The sequence below is a fragment of the Haliaeetus leucocephalus genome, unplaced genomic scaffold (assembly GCF_000737465.1).
Source record: "Haliaeetus leucocephalus isolate CR32 unplaced genomic scaffold, Haliaeetus_leucocephalus-4.0 Scaffold159, whole genome shotgun sequence".
NCBI lineage: Eukaryota > Metazoa > Chordata > Aves > Accipitriformes > Accipitridae > Haliaeetus > Haliaeetus leucocephalus.
Window position 1 is genome coordinate 839,247 of NW_010972595.1, and position 8,581 is coordinate 847,827.

An 8,581-nucleotide genomic window follows, 5' to 3' on the forward strand; every position below is an offset into this window, starting at 1 on the left:
CCCGGCCCCGCCTCCGGGGGAACCCCCTCCCTCAGCCCCCCCCGCCCCCCCCGTCTCTTTGTGTATTCGCACCGCAAGGAGGAAACGAGCGCAAAATTGCGGGGTTTCCTTTTTTTTAACCGTCCTCCCCGCCCCCCCCCCCCTTTTTTTTTGGTGTGCGTGTGTGTGTGTTAATGCTTGGGTTCTGCCGTCCTCACCGCCGGGCAGAGCAAGTGCACGCCGCTGCAGTGCGTGAAACCAAAACGAGCAGTTTCAGGTGGGGGGAAACGGCGATGAGACCTTGCGTGGCTTTTTTCTTTTTTGACACCTCCCCCCCCCCCCCCCCTCGTCTTTCCTCTTTTCTAGGCTCTGCTGGGGACTGGTGTGTCTATGGGGAAGAAAAGGGGAGAGAAAGGGAGGAGATAAACACAATAAAGGCACTTTCAACGACCTTGAAAATTCAAGTGAAAACCAGATTTCTATTGTGTGGCAGCTAGGCAAGCAACCTACTGGATATATACCTACTGGATGCAGCAGCAAAGAACATGCTAAAGACACGTCCTTTTGTTGTCAGTAAAAAAGAACTTCTTGCAAGAAGCACTGACGCTATGTACATGCATGGACCCTGGCTAGCAGAGCGGTTCGGATTAGGGCCTCCTTAATCATGGTGGCGGTGCCCAGACTGGCACCCAAACACTAACGGGAAAAGAGTGGGCAACCCTTCTGACTAGCAGTGTACCAGCAGAGATCAGCTCCAGCCCCTCTTCGTCTCACTGGCCTCGGGCGCAGATGAAACCCCTTCTGTGGGCTGCAGCAAAGAAAGAAAATTTTAAACAATTAACTTTCTCTTCCCTTCTCACAGCAACCCCAGAGAGAGGCTGACAGCGCGTTCCCTCACCGTTGAAAAGGAAAAACATGATGCTTTGTCTTTTCCCTCCTCAAGACACAGAGAAGACAGTCCCATCAAAGCACATGGGCCAGGCTACCCACCTAGGAAAAACAAAGCAAGAAGTGGCAACTGGCTGAGCCAAGGCCCTCCGTCAAATCACACCAACCACACTGATCCACTTCCTCGCTCCCTCTGGGCGGATAACAAGTCATTTCAAACAGATGAGGAATATACCTCCACCTTAAAAGTATCACTTTTGACTTAACCCTGTTTTTGTTAGAAAACTCCTCAAAAGATTACAAAAAATAAAATTAAAATGAAAGTTTAGATGTGGTGGGGAAGCTTCCTTTGTGAGACTGGAGATGAAAAAAAATCTCAGCAAAGCACAAGAAGGTAAAAAAGCACAAGAAGGTAAAAAAGGGGGCAAAAGAAAAGCAGTCAAGCTCTTCCAAACACGTAAAGCAACCAAAAAAAAAAAGGGGGGGAGAAAAAGGAGAGTGGCACAAACATTTGAAAATAGTATAAACATGCAAAGTGACACCAACAAACTAAAATAATCAAGGAACAGAGGAGGTGTTGCAAAAACGCAGATGGGTTGTTTGCAACATCTTCATTTCTCACAGCAGAGGAAATCATGTAAAAGGAACAAAAAAAACCAAATCAGCCAAAGCGAAGTGTTTTACTGCTGTCCACTGAGGGAATTCAATGTGTACACACAGCCAGAGGTTCCCAGGGCCCTGGCATCTCTCATCCCTGGTGTGCTGTGGCACACGCCAAGACCGTGGTGGTCCAATGTCCAAAGTTACCATCCTAAAAAAGCATAGAAAACACAAAGCAGCATATGGAAGGGTTAATGCTGGCAATCCAACTGTTATGGCTTACATTTCTAGAAAACAAAGCTACGTAAAACAGCTACTGCAGCTATGCCACATTTCTCCAAAACCTACGCGGTCTGACCTATGGCAATGTCACGCAAAGCACTGCCCGCTGCTTGGGGTACAGAAACACTCCTGTGCAGACATGCTCTCCCCAAGGGATCTGTCCTTTTTGTGCGAGGACCCTGTTCTTCCATTGCCACCACGACAGTCCCCATGATTGTCACAGCTCAAAAAACCTGCAGCCAAATTCATCAATCTGCTGCCACTGAGGCAGAGCAAGCTGTTTCTTTCCTCAGTCGTACAGCGGAATTAGCATGTTGGGAGAGCTGCCTGCAGAGCTTAGCGCTGTGCAAGAGGCGGTATGAATACACAGGCCCCTTTCCCCACGGCTCTGCAATCTCACACAGAGCCCCAAGGCCATTGAGATCATTTTATATCAAACCAATACATCAGAAAGATTTATATATAAAAAAATCACTGAAGGATGCCCAGGTCATACACGTCTGTCATCACTTCAGATGTCACTAAGGCATAAACAGAAAAGTGGCCTTAGGGAAAGGGAAAGGGAGACTACTCAGTACACATGAAGATCAATAAAAGACTCAAGAATATTATTTGCATGCTTAGTTTTCTCTTCCCCATGGAACTGTTTCGCCTAAAACCGCTGTCACATGCAAAGGGCATCCAAGGAACAATCCTGCACAGCACGTAGGCAGGCTTCGTGCTCTGCTTAAGCCAATTCGGTGCAAGAAGTCAGCTACGGACGATGGCCTTTGGGTATTACTTTTGCCAAGTCATGAGTGATCTCATCCCAGCAAATCTCTCCTACACCATCTGTTAAAAGCCAGACACCTCCCCAGCCCCACCCCGCTCCATACTGACCTTTTTGCTTCCCCCACATGCGCCAAGGCGGCTGAGTAAAGCCTGCACGAGGCTCGACTGAGACACTCTGTGCTTTCTTCTGTATCAATATTTCAAAACCCTGGTCCTGAGCATTCAATATTTGAACAAAGCACTGTGAAGTTAAGGCAGGAAGAAACAGCGTGCTCTTTCACTGATGGGGTGCCAGAGTGGCTGCAGCGGAGAAGTAGCCCAGACCCGCCAAGCTGGGCTGCAGCTTGACATGAGCTATGCTGGAGATGGTACAGCTCACCTAAAAAGCACAAGGAGAGGTACCGGTGCAGGAAGAGCCGCGATCCAAGTTACTTCAACAACCAATTTGACTGCACCAGGCAACACCAGTGTTGCGACATGACAGCAGGCATTTGGGGTACAAGCCTTCTCATTAACACCAGATCCTGGAGCACGAAAACTCCTGGGCAAGGGTGATGCTCTGGCCACGAGTACTGCTACAGTCTTACTTCGGAGGGAAGTTGTTAGATAACCTGATTTTTGGTCCCACGGAAATCCTCAGTGTACAGGCAGCATTTGACAGGGGAAAGAGGGAAACGTCTGTACTTTGAGGGAGGACTACAGAAAGGAATTCTCTCCCTCGTTCTGGAGAATAGTTTGTACATTAGCTATTACATCTCTGAATAGACATTGGGGAACTAGAAGTTGCATTTTAAATAAAATCAGCTGGGAAGAAGTATGCATTAGTGAAGAAATGCTTGGGGAAACGTACTAATGACTCTAGTTAATTTAGGGGGGGGAATCAAAGTGAATGGATAGTATAATTTTACATATATTTGATAATGGCAGATTCTGAATGGATTTTAAGGAAGGGTTGGGGTTTTTTCCAAATCTCATCTTACATTCAAATTTCTGCTCATACTTGCCCTCAAAACTTGCTTCTGCCCAAGCACTAGAGGCAAGGGCCTAAAACACAAATCAAAGTTACATTTCCTTCCTCAGAAACAAGTATCTCCTCTTTTTGAACATTGATAGCATATTGAGCAGCATTCAGGACTAATTAATGCACATTTGATGACTGAAGACACATTTGCAGTTCATGGAAACCTTTGTGGAGAAAACAGCCTGAGAGACAGAGCCTTGCTTACAATGCTGCCTCTCTCCTCAAGGGGACTGGAGAAATAGTTCTGCTCTGAAAAATTCTTCTGCTTTCATTGATTATGATGCTACAGGCTAACTTCCAATTGGCCTCAAATATTGAAGCACTGTTGCAATTTGGTTTTAAATAACTTACCATCAAACAAACACAGAAGAACTATAAACAGTCCAATTCTAAGGAGAAAAAAAATTGTGTAAAACATAGCCCCCAAAATACATTTATGGACATAAAATCCTCCATGTAACTTCTTAACTGAATTAATCCTCAAGACCAGTTTGCCACACTGACTTTTGCAATGTAACACCAGAAATTAGTTTAGCTCAGGGAATCTGTCATTTAAAAACAAAGCCGCCATCTCCCTTTCCCAAACTGTAGCAAGGACATTGCTCTGTCAACATTCAAACCCCATATGCTTTCCTCGTTTTCAGAAGTATATTGCATGCATTCGAAACATTTTTAAACATTAAGTAGGATCTCGCCCACAGCCACAGTACATTTGAAGATCTGGTCCTCCATATCTTAATCTTTGATAAGAGGCTAAGCACATACTTCTTTTGAAGATACGCACTGCATTTATGGGAGATTTTAAATTCCCTGGATGCACATGCAGGGTATTAAACACTTAAGAAGTGGTCAGAATCAAAACTTCCTCTGGCTTACTTCTCAAGCAAATTTTCATGCTTCCATACTCACAGTGGTAGTGGTGGCATGCTTGTGCTCTGCGTTTTAGGAAGTGCTAAAAATCAATTATCTTTTTTACACTGGTTTGTATGATGCTATCACCTTATGAACTTGCATACAAACGCTGAACACAAAGACACACTAATGGAGCTTGAGCATCTATGGTACGAGAAGTTGTAGATTTTCCCACCTACAAGGAGTGTATTTAAAGAAAAAGCTACTTCCCAAAATACCCTTTAATTTCACTTCTTTTTAACAAGCACCATTTAAGGATGATTAAAAATACCCTCTAGGCTTCACAGGGCTACAAAGAAAGGAGGCTCATTTAAAGAGTCACAATCTGTTTTCTAGCCACAGTAGTCTTAATATCTTTCATAAAAACTAAATAGAAGGATTATTAGCAAAATTACCTGCTGGGCCAATTTCTACTGGATATACATTTATCTTCCATTAGCTACTTTTCTTATTATTCTGAAGCCTGATATTGATGATGCTTTATACAGACAGCGTGAGTGCAGTATTGTTTATATATATATACACACTCATATATACTATGCTATATATATATACACACACACACACACACACACACACACACACACACACAGTGTATGACTAACAGCTTGATGGATTTCCCTGCTTCTTGTTGTTTCATTGGGAAAGAACCACCATCATTATGGGACTTATTTCTCCTCTTCCAAGCTGTGTTTTGGCAAGGTGGGTGGCAGGTGGAACTTCCCACTGGAAACCATCAGTACAACGACACTACATCTGCAGAGAAGCAGAGCAGTCCCGCTGCTCATGTGGCCAAAATACAGCATGTGGTGCTTTTGCAGATTTAGAAAATGTTAACAGAGTAACATGAGACTCTTCCTCAGATCTGCTGCTGAATGATAAGGAAGATCCCTTTTACAGTGCTTGATACTTGAACAGGGAAAAACCCCTATATTGCACCCTTTTAAGTTGAATATATCCATCGAGGTTCCCAGTCCTGCTGTCTGTTTTCCTCGATAAGTAGCCTCCGATCAGTCTCAATGGGAGCAGGATCAAATGCAAAGGTGTTGTTAGTCTGTACTCAAAATAAGGCCTGAGACAAGAGGTGTTGCCTTGTGAAAGCCAAAATGAGATGCAAGTGCCATTCTCTTCTGCCCAGCCTGACAATTCAGTAATGCTTCTGCAGCGGTGCAGATGCATCACTGCTATTCAGTACAAAACCACCCACCCTGACCTTTTATTCTTTATACTTGGACATCTATGCAAACCACTTCTAAAACATTTCTTTAAGTACCACCTCTAATTCCCAAATAGCATTAGCCATGTGCAAGAATACATCTCATTTTTCCAATCCTTTGTTTGCTCAATGTTCAGACTGATTCCCTATTTGTGGCTATTTAACGACATTAATAGGTTTCTCACTGGTAGATTTAAAGGATAAAATCCCCTCACTGGTCTCTTGCCACCAGCCCACACTGCTCACGATACCAACCGCAAAACTGGTAGAGGAGGGCAGGAGTCCCTGCAACACAGCACTGTGAAAATGTAACGACAAACAAGAAACTCCAGGTAGTGAAGCTCCTGTGGGTCTGGTTCAGGGTATTCACGTGTCCCGTGTACTTCAGCGAAAGCCATCAGCGGTTGCTGAAAGGTGGCAGTTTCCACAACCCTTCCCTCACACAGCATGGCTACTCTACGCACTCAGCGCAGAGTCATTTTCCAGCTCACTCACCAGGAAAGGGGCTCGTTACACCTCGGGGTGATGGGCACCGCTCCTCAGAGCTGCCCTGTGACGCCGTTCGCAGGCACCTTTCCTCCGCCAGCGTGCCATCTCCTAAGGAGCAAAGCTACCCCGTGCAGGCAGGCTGGAGCACAGCTCTGTGCAAAAGCAGCCTGGTGACCGCCCCAAGCTCTCTGACCACAGACTTTGCTTCTTACTAACCTTGCTATCAGGCAGGAAATTCACCCATATCCTATTTTAATCTGCGGAGTGCACAACACTGACACCTTGAGCCTCCAGAACACCTTTCATCAGAGGGTCTCAGAGCAGTCCTTCAAGCATCACCTAGCCAGGGAAACTTTCCCATTGGTTTCCTGCACAAATCCCATTTCTTACGGGTGCTAATCAGTTAAATAGAGGGAAATGGGATAAACGTTTCAAGTACAAGGACGGCCCGGAGAATCAGGGAAACAGACACCTATTCAAAATGAGCTTTCAAACAGGGGACTGAGTAGACAAGGTAGGTACCGAAAGGTTTGGGACCTTATTCTCATGACTAGCTCAAGTGCAAAGAGAAAAGGCAGAACCCTGGTCTAGATCTGGAGAAACAAAAGACAGGGGCTGCCTCTGGGTTGTGAAGGCAGACTGGCAGCCGAGAGGGAAACAGCTGGGAAGCCCAGAGATGGGGACAGGCCCTTCCACAGCCAAGCCTCATTAGCAAGGTATTTAGAAAGGTCTTTGCACAGTCTCTTCGCTTCCTAACCACATTTGGCTGACCCATAAGCAGTGACAGGAGAAATAGGAAATGTTTTTTCTATCCTCCTCTTTAGTTTTCTTTCCAGGCCTGTTACAGCCTAATTTACCTTGTGCCAGAAAATATGAGCTCATCAAGTATCTAGATACAGAAAATATTGTCAGTTTAACAAATTCGAGTTTGATGCCTGCAAGATCGTACGTGTCCACACTTCAAGCGTCTCCTTCCAGATAATCCACAAGCCTTTAAAATATCCAAACAAAAGAAAAACTGTCTCAGCCTTGTAAAAGTGAAATGCTTCCTGTGTACAAAGCCCCTTTCCCCCCTCTCCTACCAATAATAGCAAGATTTCCTGCCCTCCACCCACTGCCTGGCAGAATCATACTCTTCAGTGCTTCTCATTACATAAAAATTGAGCGATTGAGCACATTGTGTGTAGGAGTGAAACAGAGTCTGGTTTAGCACCCAACTTTATATATCAGGATAAGAATTAGTGATTATCTGCGTTCCCTCTCCTGCCTTGCCCCATGCCACAACCCACAGGGACATGCTGCTGCAGAGCCACTACCCTGCATTTCCACCTTGGTGCCCCACAGCAGCCCAGGGCAGCACCAAGGCTGTGAAACCTGCTGCGATCCAAAGTCAGTCACACAGGGCAGGTTTTGAAGCCTTGCTGCCACAACCGTGCTGCCAGCAGTGTCTGACTGAGTGCCTCACATCTCCAAGAGCTGAATAAACACTTTTGGATTGCAATGCAGATAACAGGCTCTCCCTCTCACCTCTGCTCCCCGCTCAACTCTATCATCTCTATTTCTCCTTCACCATCCAAGCTCAGCCTTTTTTCTTCTGCAGTCTTAATACCTTGCCCTTCTTTCTACCATCTCAAGTATCATTTAACCCATTGCTTCCCTCCTTCCTTAACTTGTCTTTGTCCTTCATTCTCTTTTTCCCTTCTTCCTATCTCCCCAACTTTATGTCCTGGAAATCCGTCTCCTAGAAGTGGAATTTGCTGTTCACTCTCCCCAGCTGAAAATTTTCCTCTCCTTTCTCTGTTTCACCCCATCTCTCATTCACTTCCCCACACCCCAACTTTCTACCACCAAAACACAGTCTCAGTAGCGCTCCATCAGCATTGCAGTCCAGACCAGACACCAGTCCTCAGGCTGACCTTCACTCATCCCACCATTCACAAGCTCTTCCCCACAGGTCTCTCAGCCACGCAGGCAAGGCAGGCATGAAGTGGAGGCTGCTGGGGCTGCCTGAGGGATCTAGGGAGGAATAGAGGCAGCGGCAACAAGACACAGCATAAGTTCTGCAAAAAAAATTAAGGCAAAACTGCCCACTGCTTTGGGGACTTCTGAAGATTAGGGAATATCCTTACAGCTTCTACAAACTGGCATTGTGTCTGGAAAGTACAGCATAGATATGCAGGAACGGGGGGGAAGGGTCTTCAGAGTTTCATGACACTGAGTGGTTCAGATCTCCATCAACTGAAGAGCTCTGAAGGCACAAGACCAAACCTTTAAAGCTACCAAATTACAGATACCTGTGCAACACATGCTTCTGGTCTCACTATTCGCTAAACTGCTTCAGATTTTTCTCTTTCACCAGCAGGTGCAGACAAGTTCCAGACCTAGGCTTAAAAATATTAATTCAATATACCAGCAAAAATCTG